Consider the following 19,877-nt stretch of genomic DNA (forward strand, 5'->3'; position numbering starts at 1 on the left):
CATTCCGCCCTATCTCGTTACATCTGGCTTATTGTATACTACCTTAATATTCAACATAAGAAAACAAAATCGAAATTATGTCATAATTTGAAAATTAGTTCGGGTTCTCTCTTTACAACACATCCCACTCACGTTATTCCCCCCCAAAAAATAAGTCCTCGCTACTGGGACTTCCGAAGTGGAGGGGAAAACTAGTCCCTCTTCCATCCTGGAAAACGTCATAATGGCGCTCACGCTCTTGATAGGGTCTGAATCCTCTTTTCCCGTAATCAAACGAATAAAAATAATATTGACCTAGGAAGGAGATCACTCCGTTTTTAAACCATATTTATACTATAATTTCATGAAAATATTTGGTTCATAAACGTTAATGTGTAAAATTCATGGCAGTGGAAATTCTTTTATTCATGATTATTAATTATTTTTATGATAATTAATCATTTACATCCTTTCATCATTTAGCGGAACCCGTAAATATTGTTGCTTAAGCTTCGGTGAGCTTTACTAACGTTTGTTTGATTTTTCTCTGTTGTAGTTCTATTTTGATTATATTGCAAGGTGTTTCAATCGGCTACAAGAAATAAAGTACACTAAGACAGTGGCAAATCAGATAGCAATGCATGGACGAAAACGGCTTCCTGGAGCGGTAGTAGGTGATGTCCTGTGCATAGTCCAGCAAGATCGCCAGACCTCACTTGCACTGACTACTTCCTGCGGGGGTACGTCCTGCGGTAAATAGTGTACGAATCTCATGTTAAAACAATACTGAGGAACTTGTTGCACACATCCGGGCAGCTTCTGAGGAAGTCCGGGGCACGCCCGGTATTTTCCACAACATCCAGATCTTCCATGCACCGAATATGTGAGATCTGCATCGTAATTTTGAACGCCTTTTTATGATGATCTTTGTATGTTTTTGTTCTTATTTCTTGATTTCTGATGCCCATAATAAACATATTTCTCACCCTATATATGTTTCATATATGTTTCATATTCTTAAATTTCAGTTTTAATTTTGTATAATATTGCATTATTATTAAGTGATATGAAAGATTTTAAAAAGAAAAACGGGAGAAATTTTGACAATTGTACAATGCAAAAAACCAGTTACCTTGTTTAAGGAACAGAGGTTTTTTTATGTATTATACTTAAGCATTCCCCAACCACTAGAAAGTTAGTAAGCTGGTTTTATTGCAGAGGACATGCCAAATGAATCGTGAAAGTGTTATTTTATTTTGTAACATTGCATCATATTATTATATTGTATATTGAATTTTTGTTTGTGTATCCTCAATAAGAACTTATTAATTTAATATACGTTCAATTGAATATTATACATCAGTGAATATTAAAGTTCATTTCATTAAATATGATTTTAACTAAATATGAAAATTACATTGTACTAAATATGAAAGTTATATTTTTACTGAATATGAAAGTTATATGATAGTTTACAATTCAATACATTTTAGAATGGAAATATGTTTATCAACGAAAATTTGACAGACTTTTAGTGATCACTTACTTTATGAAAAACATGTGAACATTTACTTTGAAAAACTTTTAGTGAACTTTGAACATTTACCTGGTGGAATTATTGTAGTCGACAGAGTTTAGAAATGTTTCATTCAACATTCAAAAACGACATTGGACATTTTTTAAAAGGTCTAAAGTAATTTTAAAATTATAGTATTTTTTGTCTTAATTTATTATTTAGTTTATTTAGAAATTACATTGTTATTGCAATAATTGTAAATTATTTGTTTGAGCTACATAAACTATGTTTGAGAATGGTCATGAATAATGACGGGGCTTAGGCAAAACTACCGGCTATGTCCTTGGTGCTCTTTTATGTTTCTTTCCTCGTATAGTAAACTCTCTCTTGCTTCGCTAATCTTTTTTTGCCTGCCTGCTCTCCCGACCTTACTTTTGAAGGGATGAGAGTATGTAAGATATAAGAAAATACGATGACTGCTTTTAAAAATAATTGGCGAGCTCAAAATTAACATTCTAGATCTCGTGCTCTCCCCCTAAATTCATCTGTTTCCCAAATTTGAGATTTTTCTATTTTATGTAACGCTAAGTCTAACTAACCAATCATAGATTAGCTGTACTTGTACATCAAACTTGGTATAAATACTCTAGCTAGTTAATTACGTCATTCTTTTCCTAGCTTCCACCACTGCTAAAATATCCCCGCTGCTCTGCTGCTCCATCTAAAATGTCTGCGTCTTAATTTTAAGAAACAATGCACATGGCAATTTATCATATTTCATTATGATTGAATCACAGAAATATCTCGGATATCATTATGATCGGATAAACATCTGTGAACATGATTTTATATGCGTGGAAAGACTGGAAATTCGTCAAGTTCATGTTTTGTTGTTTTCATCTGTAAGCATTCACCCTCAGCCATAATGACGGAAATCTAATTCCTCTTGTATACTCCCGGAATTATTACGCACATACATATATATATAAACCAAAATAATTAGTATTGTGTGTCCTTTTGATGTTTCAATCCAGACAGAATATCTGCAACAGAATTAAGCTGCAGTTTTTAATATTAAACTGTGATCATTTTGATTTAGAAATATTCTTTTCTTTATAACATTTACTACATTAATTTGTTCTATAAGACGAATATGTAACGCATTTGAAATTACAGTCATTAAAATTCATTCCGGAAAATCTCATTTTCGAATTTAATATTATATGGGCTTCCAATTTCATCAATTTTGTATTTATACGAAGCGGCGCATTAGTATATTTTGAGTGCTGCGCCACATTCGCGGATCTACGATTACATAATTTTGGCCATTTTAATATGGTCCACCAGCGGCCAAGTGGTAAAGTCTTTGAATACTGTATTATTAGATTTGTTAATGAATTTGGGACTTATCGCTAGTTCGTTCCGATGTTCAAATCCCACGAACGGCTGTCTGCATGGTCTTTTTCTTGGTTTTTCTCATGTGTAATGTGTATACGAGCCAGTTTCCCCTTCCCACAAAAGCATTCCTCCCTTTAGGCAGGTAGCCCTCGAAAGCTTTGCTATAATCAAATAAGCCAAGCTAAACCATTTAGTTCATTAACACGCGATCATAATTATATATCCTACTGCTTATTATTTAATTAATTTCTATTTTTCACGTATAAGTGAAATGTAGAAACACATAATTCAGTTATATACCACCATGTGTGTAAAAGTTTTATAAAAAAACCACATACACTCTTAGACAGAAAAAAACGAGGCACCAAGAAGGAGTTATCCGAATAGGACGAAAATCGGTAGAAGTGATGTACATGTACAGAAAAACAAATGATTACAGTTTGAGAAAAATTGGATGATTTATTGAAGTGATAAAGCTTCACAAAGTAAAAAGTCAGTAATGCGTTTGTCCTCCCCTGGCCTTTATGCAAGCAGTTATTCGGCTTGGCATCGATGGATAGAGGTTGAGCATGTCCTCCTGAGGGATATCGTGCCAAATTCTGTCCAACTAGCCCGTTAGATCGTCAACAACCCGAGGTGGTTGAAGGGCCCTGCCCATAATGCTCCAAACGTGCTCAATAGGAGAGAGATCCTGCGATCTTGCTGGCCAAGGTAATGTTCGGCAAGCACCAAGGCGAGCAGTAGAAACATGTGCAGTGTGGGGGTGGGCATGTCAAGCCACCCTGGGCGTGCCCAGGGTGGCGTGACATGAAGGAGAATACAACGGGCCTTAGAACTTCGTCGACGGACTACTATGATGTAAGGTTGCGACGGATGACAATCAAAGGGGTCCTATTATAAAATGAAATGGCACTCCAGACCATCACTCCTGTTTGTCGGCCTATCTGCCGGAAGACAGGTTGGTATCACACCGCTGTCCGGGACGTCTCCAGACTTGCCTTCGCTGTCATCGGCGCTCAGTTCAAAGCGAGACTCATCACTGAAGACTATTCCACTCCAGTAAATGACATTCCAGTGCGAATGAGCCCGACACCACTGCAAATGGGCTTGACGTTGTACAGAGGTCAATGGTAGTCGGCGCAAGGGGCCGTGACCTCAGCCCCCTTTCTGTGAGCCGTCTATGAATGGTCCTTGCGGTCACTGAAGCACTAGTTGCACGTACAATCGATGATAATGATGCATCTGGGGCTGCGGGTGCCGTTTTGACGATTGCTCAGTCTTCACGTTCTGTCGTTTCTCTAGGCCTACCGCTTCCTTCTTGACGTTGTGTGCGGCCAAGGTTCACCCATTCCTGCCAGCATCGCGTAATAGTGGCATCGTTCCTGCTCAAATGTCGAGCTATTCGCCGTTAAGACCTGTGTATGCATATCAATTTGTGTCCAATATGCTTTATATCTTCTCGGTGCGTCGTGGTGCGTCTTTTTTTTTTTTTTTTTTTTTTTTTTTTGTACAAGAGTGTATTTTTAGTAAAAACGCCAATAGTAAAAATTAATATGCTGTGGACGCAAACAAAGAATTTACCGAGTGTTAAATGTATTTTATATTCGCTGTATTATTTATACTTGAGATATAAACTGATGAGCGTATCCCAGATATCTGGATTTGGATTTGCTCCAGATGTCTTCACTTGTAAAAATTGTTACAGCTTGGAGTTGTAAAATGGGTTCCGAATTTTGGAATAATTTTTTCCTCCCTCTTTTGACATGTTTATTCAGAAAGTTTATACAAACTGTTAACACGAAAATACTAACTCAGTATTTGGAAACATTGGCAAATATCAAAATGCTTAATTTAATTATTGTTAGTTTTGAAGTTGCGGATAGGTTTGATCTGTAAAGCAATTTAAAATTGAATACGATGTTTTATAGCTTTTTATTTTGGCAAAACACTGGTGTTTGTTTTAACTGAAAGGTGGTTTAGTTTTAAAAGATGAAATGAAAAACTTTGAAAACAAGAACTGCCTACTTTAGTTGCTGTTTACTTTAATTGTTATTTTTGTTAATTCATTTGTAATATCTAAAGTTGACAGTAACATCGACATCTTAGGTAATGTGGTTCAAAAAGGCGGAAAGAAAAGAAGCGTGAAGACAAAAATCCGTGTTCTGTGCGCGCATTCAGCTGATTAATGATTATGTTCGCAAGTAATGCTTTCAAAAATAGGAGTAATCAAAAACTATCTAAGAGATAACATTGTGCAGTCAAAAACATTTAGTTATGTTCGTGCTCTCTACGAGTTAACATCAACATCGAGCAAGTCAAAAATCATTAGTTTTCTACGTGCGCTGGACGAGTTAACAGCAATCAAATCACGAAAACATTACAAAAATTATTCAAAACACATCATTGGGGATTGAAAACAAGGGTTCGATTTTGGACAGGACACAAATATGTTAGTTGATCATTTTAGTTTAAAGCATTATAACGCATTTTCTCCTTCCTGTCCGCGTGCCTTCATGGTGTAATTGGAAGAATAAACGCGTATTTGAGTCCATTGTCCAGGGTCCGAGTCCCAGCGGCGGCACGGCACAATTTTCACGTCTCCTACTTCAAAATAACCTAATAGCTCTACCAATGGCACCAGAATTAAAAGGTAATGGACGATAATTAATCACCTCCAGGATTTGGAGACTGGGTCTCCTTGTCCCTCAATCGCCCTTTAAAATGGGCATTATATAAGGTATTTTCTCCTCTTTTTCTCATGTTAGAAGCATACTCGACGCGTAATCGATTCGATCCAGGGTTCGAGTCCCGACGAGGGCTTTGCACATTTTTCACGTCTGTGCTTCAAAATAGCCTCTACGGCATTATTCAATTTGTTAAAGAATTTGAAGCTTACTATAGTATACTAAATAACTCTCTTTCAAGGTATAAATAATAAAATCAAAGCGTATAATGAAAAAGCATCTAAATAATATCTGATACTAATGTCTGTAAATGATATATTTGTGTATCAATTAAATAATCACGTAAATAAATTTAAATGCATAAAATATCAGTTGCAAAGCAGTCCAAAATATTCACACGGCCAGTTCGAACTATTTGCATAACTTCAATTATAAATGGAGATTTTCTATTATAGCACTTCTCCAAAATTCCACATTGCACTACCAGAAAGGTTCAGGATGATTCCGAAATGTCACGCGTTTCATATCTCTTTGGCGAATTTAATCGCGCTAAAAGCGTTTCCGATCATACTATATTATGCATATAATAGCATCATCAGTCATCTGAGTGACAGTATTTGAGGATTCATTTTCCAAACAGTATACTTAGAAGCTCTCTTGTACTGTGGTAGACAGGTATTGCTAAGCTCCATAACTGGCTTTGTACGGTATATGGCATTTGTGAGTGGCTTGTGTTAAGACTTAACAAGCTTTAGATATTATATTCATTATCATAGAAGGAGACGGAAAGATATCCTAGAATTCAATTACGCAAATTAAGGACCTGGATAGGGTATTTGTACCATATAGAATTTAACTTCGAATGCGGCAACTACTAGATTCGAACTGAATTTACATATATATCAGTAAATTAATTTAAATGAATGTCTGGATAGGAATAATGCAATCTGAGATAATAAAGAAATGCAGTAACTTAGATGTTAAAGTTATTCTCGAAAAGCTTTTACGTGTCAAAGCTGAAATATAATTTCTTGCAGTAAAATTATTCTATAAACTCATGCTGTTAGTAATACTTTTGTGTTCCCGTAACCATGAATAACAGACAGACTATGTAACGTAATGCTTGTGTAGTTAGTCTTTTATATACCTAGTTAGTCTTGCCTTACCTTCTCCGGGATTCTAACCTGGGCCCTTCGGTACGGTATTCAGTGTCATTAACCACTTTCTGGTCTTGGCGGCTTATCTCTTATAATCAAAGCTTTGTAAAATGATTAGTCTGAAAGCGTAACAGTGTTTCTTAAGCAACGAAATGAATTAAAAATAGCAATAATTTTGAGACCGATTCTGATAATGATGATGATGCCAAAGAATTGAGATAAAGCGGAAAAAATTAAACAAATCTGAAAGAATTCGCATTTTAAAGCTGCATCTGAGGAGTTGCTACACTATTTTATGCTCTTGCTGAGCATGTCAGTTTACAAATTTACTTTTGGACTCATCCCTGGTAATACAATTTTTCATCTTTTTAGTTTTGTTATTAAGCATTACTTTCTTCACACTTACGCCGCATAAAATTCAAGAGAAAAATCGTAAAAGTAATAATTGACATTCGCCATAAAACAGCTTATGAACGTGCCTAACACCTGAAAATATTTTATTGCTGTGGCTATCAATCCTAATCTACAAGAAATTGAGGGGCACCGCCATATTTTATTGCATTAGTATTGTCCCGCTTATTATGTTATCTCGGAGAATAGATACTCCGATTAACGGAGTACTCTTATCTGAAAGAATGCTCATATGACATCTAAAAAATGAAACATTCTCATAAAACCCTTTTCTTGCTTAAAAGCCGATATTTTGCAATGGTAGACGTAGTTCATATATCAGCAATTTCAAATTCTCATTACGATATTCCTAGAACTCTTCAGCTGGCCGAAAAATGTATTTTAAAATGCAATCTTTTTTTCATTGCAGTAAACATTTTAATATTTGAATACATCTTTTCTCTTATCGAAATCTTTGTATTATTTGACTTTAAGTTCCCGAAAATCTTAAAAAATCTCTGACTTCAAATGAATAACCTTTACAATTAAAGCGAAGAAACATTCGAATTTGACATTTTAATTCTTAATATTAGGTCGGTCGAAGGCATTCATTCTTCTTTCAAAGCTTTCCAATAAGGGTTTCAGCCACTAGAAATCTATAGACTGAAAACTTCGCTGTGACCTTGTAAGGATCTTAAGTTTTACTAACGTTTATTTTATTTTAAATCTTTACTATCACTTCTTATTTTCTACTTCCGGCCAGAATTATAAGCGTGAAGGAGTTTATGCAAAGTTGTCTGGCGAACGCCAAGTATTTAAGTGTGGCCTTTTTGCCAAGCAGAAGAGAGGAAGCCGTGAGTTCGAAGCAGGCCGCTTACCTTAGAAGTTACGCAGTTGCTACTTTGCCTTCCAGGCCAGAGGTTTTAATCCTCTTGATAAATTAAACGTATTGTAGTGTTCACAGTCTCTGTGCTACATACGCTTTCTGTTATTATAAGGCCAATCTTATTCTAAAGTTAAATTAGAGTTTAGTTTTATTTTGATATCTTTTAAGTTAGACCCCGAGTGGAGGGTCATTGTATTCCGAAGTACGGAAGTCATTGTATATAAAGAAAAAAAATAAAGGGTTTTGTATACCCTTCGTCTGTATCCTGTCTACTTACTACAATTAGTGAACATAGCTTTAGTAAGCTCTCTGTTCTAGTCAGGTCATTGTATGTTTCCGAAGAAGGTAAGAAGAAACATTGAACCTGATAGTGGCGCCCGACGAAGAATAACCATGGCCGAGTTTCAAGAAGAACCTGTGCTGCCTGCAGAAACAGCTCAGAATCCAGAAATGCCAGCTGCCGCCCTGGAAGGATTTGGGTATATTGTCCAGACCATGCGCGCTTCGATGAAACCAGAAGCAACGTTTAATGGAAACTCACAGGTAACCAGTTTTTTTGAAAAATTGGATGACCACTTCATGCTCTACCCCGTGCACGAGTTTCAAAAAGTTACCTTAGCTACCAGCGCTTTGAGGGGCCAAGCGCTTAACTGGTTCAAATGTATCGGCAGAAGTCTCTTGGGTCAAGCAGGAAGTCCCACCTATACCTACGAAAATTTCAAGACTGCCCTACTAAAAGCCTTCCCTGTTGTAAGGGATCGTGCGAAATTAGAAACAGAACTTTTCAGTATATATCAACAAAGAATCGAAAACCTCTCGAGCTTTATTTTAAGAAAAATTCACGTTTTCAAGCTCTTGTATGGAAACCGTCCGGATCCTGAAATAATTCAAGTGATTTTGCCGAGGTTACTACCCCAAGTGCAAGACTTTATTGAATTGAGAAATCCGACTACACTGGAAAAATTATTTGAGCTAGCAATCCAGTTTGAAAGTAGAAGAACGGCGGCCGTCGAAAGAAGACGCCAATATCAACAGCGAAACCAATTTGGTACGCCAAGACTACAGCAAACTCAAGCACATGGCTACGGAGAAAAAGCGAATCAGTGGGCAAGGAAACCCGAGCATTCAAAAACAGCCGGCGAACGTCGACAGTTCAATAGCAACCCAGGAAAAAAGTCTCAAGGCCAGTGGAGAAAGAAGGAAAGCACCGAAAGAAAAAATAATTTAAACTAAAACGGATTTCTGCTGACGAGAGGGTGCGGAAATCCGAAGGCCACGAAAACCCCTCTTCCTACAAGTTAAATACAGTAATGGTGAAAAATTTAACTCTTCCGAAGATTGAAGTCTTGGTAAATAATATCCCGGCCACCGCACTCCTGGATACCGGCGCGCAGTGTTCCTGTGTGGCAGAAGTTTTTTTTAGAAAGTATTTTCGCAAATACCGCATATATAATGCGGATAATACAACAGTATTAGCGGCGCAAGGAGAACAATGTAAGTGCGTAGGTAAAGTACCTTTGTACATCCGTATCAAGGACGAACAAGTAAAGGTGATGTTTTTTATAGTAAAGAATTTGCAAGCACACTTAATACTAGGAATAGACTTTCTTTCAGACGCACAAGCTACACTGGATTTTAATGAAGCGTCTCTTAAACTGACGATGAAACCAGTGCGTGTAGAAAAGGTTGAACCGCCAAGGGTAAATCTCGACCACCTGCCTAATGACGAGCAAGATAGAATCCGACAAGTGGTAAGTGAATTTGCTTCCTTATTTAGTGATATTCCAGGATTTACCCAGGTTACTAACCATAGTATTGACACCGGAGATGCATTGCCGGTTCGTCAAAAACCATACCGGTATGATAAGAATAAGGAAAAAATTATAGAATGGCATATTACCGATATGCTACGTAAAAAGATCGTAACGCCTATCTCAAGTAGTTATGCTAGTCCGGTGGTTTTATGTAAGAAAAATAATGATTACCCTTTGGAGCATCCAAAAAGGTGGAGATTCGCTATTGATTACCGTAAATTAAATTCCATAACGAAATATCCGGTATATCCGTTACCGATTATAGAAGAAATTTTAAGGAACATAAAATCAACCAAATTTATGACAACTTTAGACTTAACGAATGGTTATTTTCAAATAGGGATCAGGCCTGAGGACGTGCCTAAGACTGCTTTTATAACCAAGTCTGGCACTTATGCATTTTTGCGAATGCCGTTTGGCCTTTCAGGCGCCCCAGCAACATTTCAGCGATGCATGGACATTGTGTTAAGACCTGTTCTCGGAAAGTCCACATTTATCTATTTAGACGATATCATTATTACTAGTGATAATCTAGACCAACATGTACAGGATTTAAGACAGGTGTTTTCTTTATTAAATGAGGCCGGTCTAAAAGTTAATGTCGAAAAATGCAAATTTGCAGCCCCTGAATTAAAATATTTAGGTTACAAAATATCGCAAAAAGGGATCGAGACAGATGAATCAAAAATAATCGCTGTACAAAAGTATCCGACTCCAAACACGGCAAAGAAGCTCTCTTCTTTTCTAGGACTTTGTTCATATTATAGGTCCTTTATAAAAGATTTTGCGGCTATCGCTGAGCCATTGTTAAAATTAAAAAGGAAAAAGGCAAGATTCTCGTGGACGGCCGAAGCCAATAGTGCTTTCGAAAAATTAAAACAAGCATTAACGCAAGCCCCTGTGTTGAAATTTCCTGAAAAGGATGAAAATTTAGAAATTTCAGCGGATGCTTCGGATTATGCGGTAGGAGCGGTACTTTCGCAAAATCAGCAGCCAGTAGCATTTTTTAGCCGAACTTTAAATCAAACACAAAGAAACTATTCCGCGACCGAGAGAGAGGCACTTGCAGTTCTGTTAGCAGTGCAAAAGTTCCGAGTCTATTTTGGAAAGGCGCCGATAACAGTATATTCTGATCATGCGGCGGTAACTAGATTGTACTCTGGAAAAAATTTATCCCCAAGGTTAATAAGATGGGCACTCAAGCTGCAAGAATATAATCTGGTAATCAAGCATACCCCCGGAAAGGAAAATATCGTAGCAGATGCCCTGTCACGAATTAAATTAGACGAACAGGGTAATACCGTAAAAGTTGCAATGCTGACAGCGTGTACAATAAATTCCCGAGAAACTGTAATAACCGAACTGGGTAAGGATCCTGAGTTTGGAAGTATTTATGAGTATTTGAAGGATCCTGAAAATTTTAGCCACCAAGATATTGTGGCGATAAGAAATAGGGCGGCCCATTACGAACTAATAAATGGTCTATTATTTTATACAAAAACTACGAATTCCAACAACGAATTTCGACCTGTTATCCCAGCTAGTCTTAGATTAAATATCCTGCAAGAGCTCCATGACAGCCCTTTAGCTTCTCATGCTGGTATTCGAAAAACTACTCAACGCGTACGCGAGGCAGTCTACTTTCCTGAACTGCAAAAGTTAACAAGGGCGTATGTCCAGTCCTGCCCAACATGTCAAGCCGTTAATTATATTAATTTCCGCCCGGCCGGGTTTCTAAATAGTATTAAATCCGAATTTCCAAATGAAATAATCGGCATCGATTTATTGGGCCCTTTCCCAAAAAGTCAGTTAAACAAAAGTCGCTATCTCCTTGTTATAGTTGATCATTTTAGTAAATGGACCGAAATTGTTCCCTTAAAACGAGCCTCCGCGAAATTAGTTACCGATTCTATTTTAAATAAATATATTTTAAAATACGGGGCGCCCCTAAAAGTTATATCGGATAATGGTCCTCAATTTGTAAGTAATATATTTGAAGACATGTGCCAAAAACTGGGCATACGTCATTTAAAAATGGTCCCGTATCGGCCGCAATCAAATATAGCGGAACGGGTCAACAGAAATATAGTGAAAATTATCCGTAGTTATGTTAAAAATTTTCATAAAAGCTGGGATAACTATGTCAATGAATTTGCTTTCGCCCTTAGGACCGCAAAACATGATACAACGGGAAAAACTCCTGCTGAGTTATTTCTAGGCAGAAAGATTATAACACCGTTAGATAAACTATTTTATGTGCAACAAAGAGCCCCAGAATTTAAAATGGGTGATATAGAAAAACTAATAAAAGAAGCAAAAAAGAATACAGAAGTAGCACAAAGAAAACAAAAATTGTATTATGACTTGAAACGACGGGGAGTAACTTATAAAGTAGGGGATGAAGTACTAAAAATTAAGCATTCACTTTCTTCAGCACCAGAAGATAAAACTGCCAAATTTTTCCCACGCTTTGAAGGACCATATGTTATAGAAAAAATAACTCACGCTGTTGTAGTATTAAAGGCAAGAAATGGTGAAACCTGTTCCGCAAACATTGACCAGATAAAACCATTCTATGACCGTAATAAAATGCAAATCTTTTCAGATCTTTTGCAGGATCCGGTACGGCAGACACCGCAGGTACAAGTTCCAGAGGTGGGAAAACGACAAGTACAAGGGCAAGCCAATGAGAGACAGAAGCAAGTGAAAAGAAAATTGCCCCGCGGAAAAATTGAAGGTACAAAGAAAAAGAAGCCGTTCCACCGTCCAAAAAACAGAGTTCACGAACACCCCCAGAATGAAGAAGGGAGAAGGACGACGTATGTGGAAAAGACCGGGAGAAAGGACGGCAACTATAACCCGGCTGTGAAACGGAAGATTGACTCATCCGACAGAACTCTCCGCAGCAAAAGTCGCCGAACTGCGGAAGGGCCATCAGCGGCGGAGGAAAAAGTACAAGAAAAATTTGAACGGCCAACAACGAGGTCCAAGCAGGATCACGACAGAAGTTTCCCGGTTCCACCAAGACCAGCTGCCTTCAAACGGCCAAGACCACAAGCAGAGGACAGAAGGAAGATGTTCAAGGGTGGCCGTAGTGGTGAAAAACGGAAGCTTCCAGAGGAAAGCACTGAAGGGCGAGCCCGTACAAGAAGGAGGATCAACCAAGCTACGGTTTGCAGCACCTTTAAAGACTGGGCCCAGAAAAGGATGTCTGAATATTACAAAGATAAGTAAAATTTTGTGTTACTTTACAAACTTAAGTTAATCTTTCATTCTTACTGCAAGTGGCAGATTTGAAGAAGTTTTACCTCATGCGAGGTCTACCTTTATCGCCAAAAGGGCGAGAAATGAGTTGTGACCGATTTTCTTATTATGTTTTTCAATTACTCGCGCGTAAAACTAAAGTTGATGTATAATAGCGTTGTCTAAAGACTTAAATATTGTAAAAAGTTATTGTATAAATTTTATTTAAAACATTCTAACAAGAAAGAAGTTTTAGTCTGAAAGACTTTTTGAAATGTAGTATTATTTCAATGTAGAAAGAATTGGCACTTGCTTTGAAAAGAATAGAAGTTAACAATGTACTACTAATGTATGTTTTCAAATGTGTAAAATTAACGGCATCTTGATATGTTCTTGTATACATGTGAACTGTTATTTTGAATGTTTAGAAATAACGTGATATGGTAAAAGTGAAAGTAATGTTAAAAAATTTGTTATTCGTGTGACTGTAAAGATTAAATCATGGTGAATATGTGTTAAAGGTTGAATGATGTAGTTAGGCTCTCTGACGCTACACTTTAGAGTTAGCCACTTTCAGAATAGTACCTCAGGGTCTAGAGTTGAAATTAGGGTGTGTTAAGAGGTCTCGTATGTTGAATTTTAACACGTTAGTGTTTTGATTGTAGGAGGAAGTGTTGAACACATAGACAGAAACACATTCGTGTTTGGTGTTTTTTACAACACATGTCAGAGAGCACGGGGAGAGATAATTAAAATAGTCATGAATGAAATAAGAATGTTAAGAAAAGTATATTCTATATGTTATTTGCAATGTCATTCTGTAACATTTCATTAAACTAGTTTTCCTTCCAGATCTCTGGAAGGAACCAGAATTGAATAAAGCTCCTGTTTTGATGCAGTACAGATGAAAAAGAAAAAAGATTGTTGTATATTCCGGGAGCTGCTATTGTAACAAATTTCTTTCTTTTAAAATTTTCTAGTTTCTAGCTAAGTTATGTTTGTAAAAGTTTGGCCTCGCGTTAGTTTCTAGAGCTAAAAGTTTTCAACAAGGTCGTTTTAGACCTCAGTTTCAAACTAATTAACTCTGGCGGGAAGTATGTAAGGATCTTAAGTTTTACTAACGTTTATTTTATTTTAAATCTTTACTATCACTTCTTATTTTCTACTTCCGGCCAGAATTATAAGCGTGAAGGAGTTTATGCAAAGTTGTCTGGCGAACGCCAAGTATTTAAGTGTGGCCTTTTTGCCAAGCAGAAGAGAGGAAGCCGTGAGTTCGAAGCAGGCCGCTTACCTTAGAAGTTACGCAGTTGCTACTTTGCCTTCCAGGCCAGAGGTTTTAATCCTCTTGATAAATTAAACGTATTGTAGTGTTCACAGTCTCTGTGCTACATACGCTTTCTGTTATTATAAGGCCAATCTTATTCTAAAGTTAAATTAGAGTTTAGTTTTATTTTGATATCTTTTAAGTTAGACCCCGAGTGGAGGGTCATTGTATTCCGAAGTACGGAAGTCATTGTATATAAAGAAAAAAAATAAAGGGTTTTGTATACCCTTCGTCTGTATCCTGTCTACTTACTACAATTAGTGAACATAGCTTTAGTAAGCTCTCTGTTCTAGTCAGGTCATTGTATGTTTCCGAAGAAGGTAAGAAGAAACATTGAACCTGATAACCTGACCATATGTCTATTAGTTTCTTCGGTTACTCTCTCGCTGCGAAATCAGACTCCTGTATTTAGGTTCTTTTTCTTTTATCTTATTCTTCTCACCATTCTTTTTAGCAACTCCTTTTCATCTCGTCTTTTATCCTGTATCTCGTCTTTTATCTGTGATTTGACAAAGAATCGTTTAGATCATTTTCAGTAAGGAATCCAATTTCAAAAAAATTAAAGTTCTGGTTAGATACGATTAGAGAATTACGCGTAACAAGATTGTCAGTATTCTAAATATCATTTCAGGAATCATTAGTCTTTATAAACTGCTTCATCTTAGAGCACTGTTTCCGATGGAATGGTTCCCATCCAATGTCAGAGTAAGAACGGAAATCTTCTACCGAATGGTGGTTATTTCACTGACAAGAAATTCAAAGTTTTCATAGCGAACGGCCGTAGGATATTATAAAACAGGGATATAACCAATTTGAACCAGAGAGAAAGTAATGTTCCATGATATTAAAATTTCAAACGAGGAGCCTCGAACAGAAGTTCGTCGAAGAGAATTGTCGAAAGAAAATAATTGAATCTTTCTTTTCGATCTCTGGCCATGCAGCTTCAGTTGTCTTGAGAGTCAGACGAAGTACTCCTCGGACTGGTATATATGAATGTTTATCACCCGGAAGTGTTTGAGAAATAGTGTGAGAAGTTGCCAAAATAAGGCACTCATATTTTGCTTCTACATCATGACAATTTTTTGAACCTCTCCCGTTCAGGAACCACTTCCTGTTCAAGGCATGTTTAGAACCAAAATTGTAACTTTTATTTTCTTTTAATTTAAAGTACGAATTATTGAATTTTATCCTGCCTGCCTCATTCAGCAGATCTAACTTTCAGTGATGTCGGATGCATGGAATGATTAATCAAATTATAAAGCATCAGGATGCGTCGGAAAATATGCATATATTTGATATTATAAAACCTATTTCCTATGTTTATTCCCAAAAATGTAAGTGCACTTTCAGAAATATATTATCTGAGTAGCAACAGTAAGAAATCGGATAATACCTTATAAATCCTTCTTATATTTTAAGATTATTAAAAATCTGATTTGCCTATGAATTGAGAGTTTGACAGTTATGAATACAGAAAATGCATAGAAAATACGTAAACTCAAATCTTTTTATATAGATAAAAAAATTAGTATTTTTTTCGATTACTCTGCTTAAAACTCATTTTTAACGGTAAGCTATATTTAGTTTCTTTCCCATATTAACAAACATTTTTACATATTTCCAGTTTTGCATAAATAATTACTTTTTTTTTTCTTTTAGAAACAAGTTTACCTATTTCACATTAGATTTATTTAGGAAGAAAGAACTCGAAACATATATATTTTCATTTCTAAATCACATCAAGTACTGATGTCACAAGATATGTTAAGCCATGTCATTAAGGGTTTCCGTAGTTTATTAGTAGTGCATTTATATAATATACTAATCTATTCTGAAAAAAAGATAAACCTACATGAAAGCAATTTTCGTTAATAATCACGCCTCGAAAGCAGCTATGAATGCACAATAAAGATGAATTTGAATGCGTAGGCTGAAATTCAATGAAAAGGTGATTTTTTCTAGCGGAAAATTTAATCCAGCATTTTCACATCGGAGGCGTCTCTAGAAATATTTGAATAGGAGAAATTTGGGTCAAGGCATATGTAAAGTATTAATCTCTGCTTTCAGAAATACGGAATATGCGTATTAAAATGCGTGTAATAATTATTGTGATTTCTATAAGTTCATCACATTACTATAATAAAATTTTTAAAAATGTCCCACTGCATTGCAACTTGGATTTGTAATCCGTATTTTAAATTCCATTGACAATAAAGTGAATTTACGTTTTATACTAAAATGTAAGTATGATGCATGTGTCTTAATATATTGCTTATAAGCATTTTTCGTAATTAGATATAACGTTAAGATGTTTCAGTAAATTAAAAATTACAGAGTGGGCAGCAAAGGAATTCCTAGTTTCAAAATTAAAAATCTCGAAAACAAAGATCGGTAGATGAATACAAGTGGTATATTTATTGAGATTGCTGTAAAAGTGTTATACTGAATTTCTAAATAATAGTTACAAAACCTGCAGACAGATGGCGCTGTAAACTCAATACGTAGTGTGTATAAAGCGCACTCCAAAAGGTATAAGAGTGCTTCTTGTTACCTGATGAACAATGTGGATTTCGGCGTAACTTGTGCAGCACAAAACTACTTTTACGTATCATTGAATTTGCGCGAGCAGCAATACATAAAAGAACGATGCGTCGATCTTCTGCTTTTATATGTCTCCTAAGACCGAGTTTGGAGTTACGGTCTGTTATACTAACTCCTATGTTGAACTTTGCAAAAGAATTTGTGAAATTCATTCACTCTTTCCTAAATCAACGAAATTCATTATCAAACAAGGTAATGACCTCTCTTTTACTCGACCAATCAGAGCGGGAATCCCACAGGGTTCGATCCTTGGGCCGATGATGTATCTGTACTATGTGCACAACTTCCCAAAACCAGGAGCTGATGCTAATTCATTTCTCGCCTGCTATGCGGATGACACCGCCCTTGCGGTTAAGTCAACAAGTTCAAATTTCGCCCTGAATAAACTTCAAAATATGCTCGCCGATGTTGAACTTTGGTGTACGCAGTGGAGAATATGCCTCAACGCATTTAATCCCAACTCATTCTTCTACAAAGGCATAAAATCAAGAGGCAACTGGACTGCACTATCAAACGTTTTCACGAAAATTTTCCACGAGTCAAAATTGTCAAATGGGGATCACCGTAAATCAGAATCTTACCTTGAAATAAATCAGAGACATACTCAGACCATTAGAAAAAAAGGGGAATGGTGTTATTCACAGCTTAACCTTTTCCCGTGGGCTATAGAGTCAAATTTCGAATGTATTTTAGCCATTTAGTCACATATTTTAACTGAAAGGAACAGAAAATCAAATCGACAGGGTATTGCACTTCCTAATCCATATTAAGGAGTAAATTTTAAATCTCCATAGTTTACTGAAATTTCTTGAGACACATTTAAAGTAGTGAACGTGCGGGACATATATGTCCCAGCCCCCGGGAATTAAACCCATTGCTGGGAAGAAACTCAAACTTAAGTTTAAAATGTAAAAATGTATTTATGTTTCGGTCATACGATTATCATCTACGCTTCGCTCTTAGTAACGTGAAAATTCTACAAAATCGTGTGAATCGGATTATTACAAATGCCCATTTCGTAGTGAGTACGGACATTCTACATCGTAATCTCAAAGTACCGCTAATGCGCGAACTACGCAATGTGCTCAACTAAAAATTCTACGATAAGGCAGTAAGCTACCGGCCTGTTAATTAATCTAATATTTTTTAGTATGAAAGCTTGGATAATGATAAATTACTCCGACCTTTCGTAGCTCACTCACTGGCAAATGACAACTTCGTCACGTAAAATGAGTTTGGCTTTGAGTTCTATTCAACGCATCAAATGCATCTACATATTTGTATATAGTGCATATAGTGCTTGTTATTTTCACTTCCTTTTTAATATTCTAGTATTCTCAATGTATTTGTACTTCATTTTGCATTTAATTGCAAAGACTCTAGAATTTCACTGATTAACTTGCTAAACTTTGAAGTTGACGATCACCTGACCTGGGAAATTAATCGCAAGGCTTCCAAAAGCCATCTCCTACATTAGAGGAGAAATCTCACATGATATCTGCCACTCCTGCTGCAGCACTGGACTTGGATCAAGCAGCAACCTATTTCTATGCTCTAAAGGCGCACTGCTGTCTTTGGAGCTCTCCATCACGTGATGGCTTCACTCCACTTATCGGATTCTCCTAGCTTCATCATTACTTCAAGACCAAAGACCGACCTCACTGCGCTGCAAATCTCCTCTCGGTGACAATGTGTTACCCTCTTCCTTTCCCGGCACCAAGTCGCCGTCCTTTGGACACAATACCTTTCAAGAAATCTACAATCCCATGCGCCATTTCAAGACATTACTTCAACCCAGCTGATAACTTCGCTCTTCAAACGATAAACCAGCCATAATTCATTATTGGTATCGGTAAGAGTGATTTCCTTCTTTTTGGGACTACCTTCTCAATCATCTCCACGGTCAAGGAGGTTAGAAAGCTCTCACGGTTAAGGAGAGGGTTGTATTCTAACCTCCATGATCACGGTGGTCAGGACTTGTGTGGGTGACCACCCACGTAACTTGCATGATGGGGTTCCGTGTTCACAGGACAAGGAATGTTAAGGACTATCTGGGGACTACTGAAATCCAAGTGCTTGGCTGGCCAGAAAACAGCCCAGATTTCAATCCCATAGAGAATCTGTGGTGTATAGTGAAAAATAAAGTCGCAGAGAAGCTACCATTCAGTGCTACAGAGCTTGTTGAAGCAATAAAGCATGTGTGGTGTACAGAGGTTTCTCAAGCTTACTGCCAGTCTCTTGTTCATAGCGTGTCTAAAAGGATTGCAGCAGTGATAAAAAATAAAGGAGGTCCGATAAAATACTGACTATAATTCAGTAACCTTGAAAAGTCTATTTTTTTCATTTATAACGTATCTTTTAGTTGAAGAATTCCAATAAATCTGATTTTTCCATGTGTGGTCTTAAACTTTTGCACACGACTGTAATACCCGGAATTTTTCGTAGTTACAATACTTCCTTTACTTCGTACAAGGAAGTAAAAAAAAAACCTTACAGCTTTTAAAATAGATATGCCATTTGTCTTATTCCTTTATCGATCTTTTTTTACGAAATTTTTAATTTTAAAATTAGGGACTCCTTTGCTGTACGAGTTCACTTTAGTCTTTGATATAATGTTATGGTCTAAAATATAATGTTTGCAATAAAAATAATGGAAATATGTTATATTTTACAAAACTATTTCACACTGTATTATTTTTCCACTTTTGATGATTATAAGAAATTCTTTAAAACTTAATTTCTGATTTCTGATTTGTAGATAAGTCAGGCTTTTCGGAATATGGAATATGAAAAATAAATTATGTCATCTCTAGGAATTCAACGTCATATTCCACACTTTCTATGGCTGAATGGATAAAAATACTGAGCACTAATAGTTTGACATA

At 36.5% G+C, this 19,877-nt stretch overlaps 1 pseudogene across 2 annotated transcripts in view; it reads left to right on the forward strand.

Annotated features, from left to right (window-relative positions):
• LOC118199585 (5-hydroxytryptamine receptor pseudogene) overlaps positions 1-19,877 on the forward strand; it is a 598,391-nt pseudogene that overhangs the window by 212,983 nt on the left and 365,531 nt on the right. The window contains exon 4 of one of the 2 annotated variants that reach the window (XR_015041204.1): positions 536-961. The exons of the other annotated variant lie outside the window; for it this stretch is intronic. The product of XR_015041204.1 is annotated as a 5-hydroxytryptamine receptor pseudogene, transcript variant X2 (transcript). Of the gene's footprint in view, positions 1-535; positions 962-19,877 lie in introns of those variants that run through there. 2 annotated transcript variants of the gene reach the window in all.

This window comes from Stegodyphus dumicola, chromosome 5, assembly GCF_044657685.1.
Source record: "Stegodyphus dumicola isolate Sdum_Otavi_A_Nest chromosome 5, ASM4465768v1".
NCBI lineage: Eukaryota > Metazoa > Arthropoda > Arachnida > Araneae > Eresidae > Stegodyphus > Stegodyphus dumicola.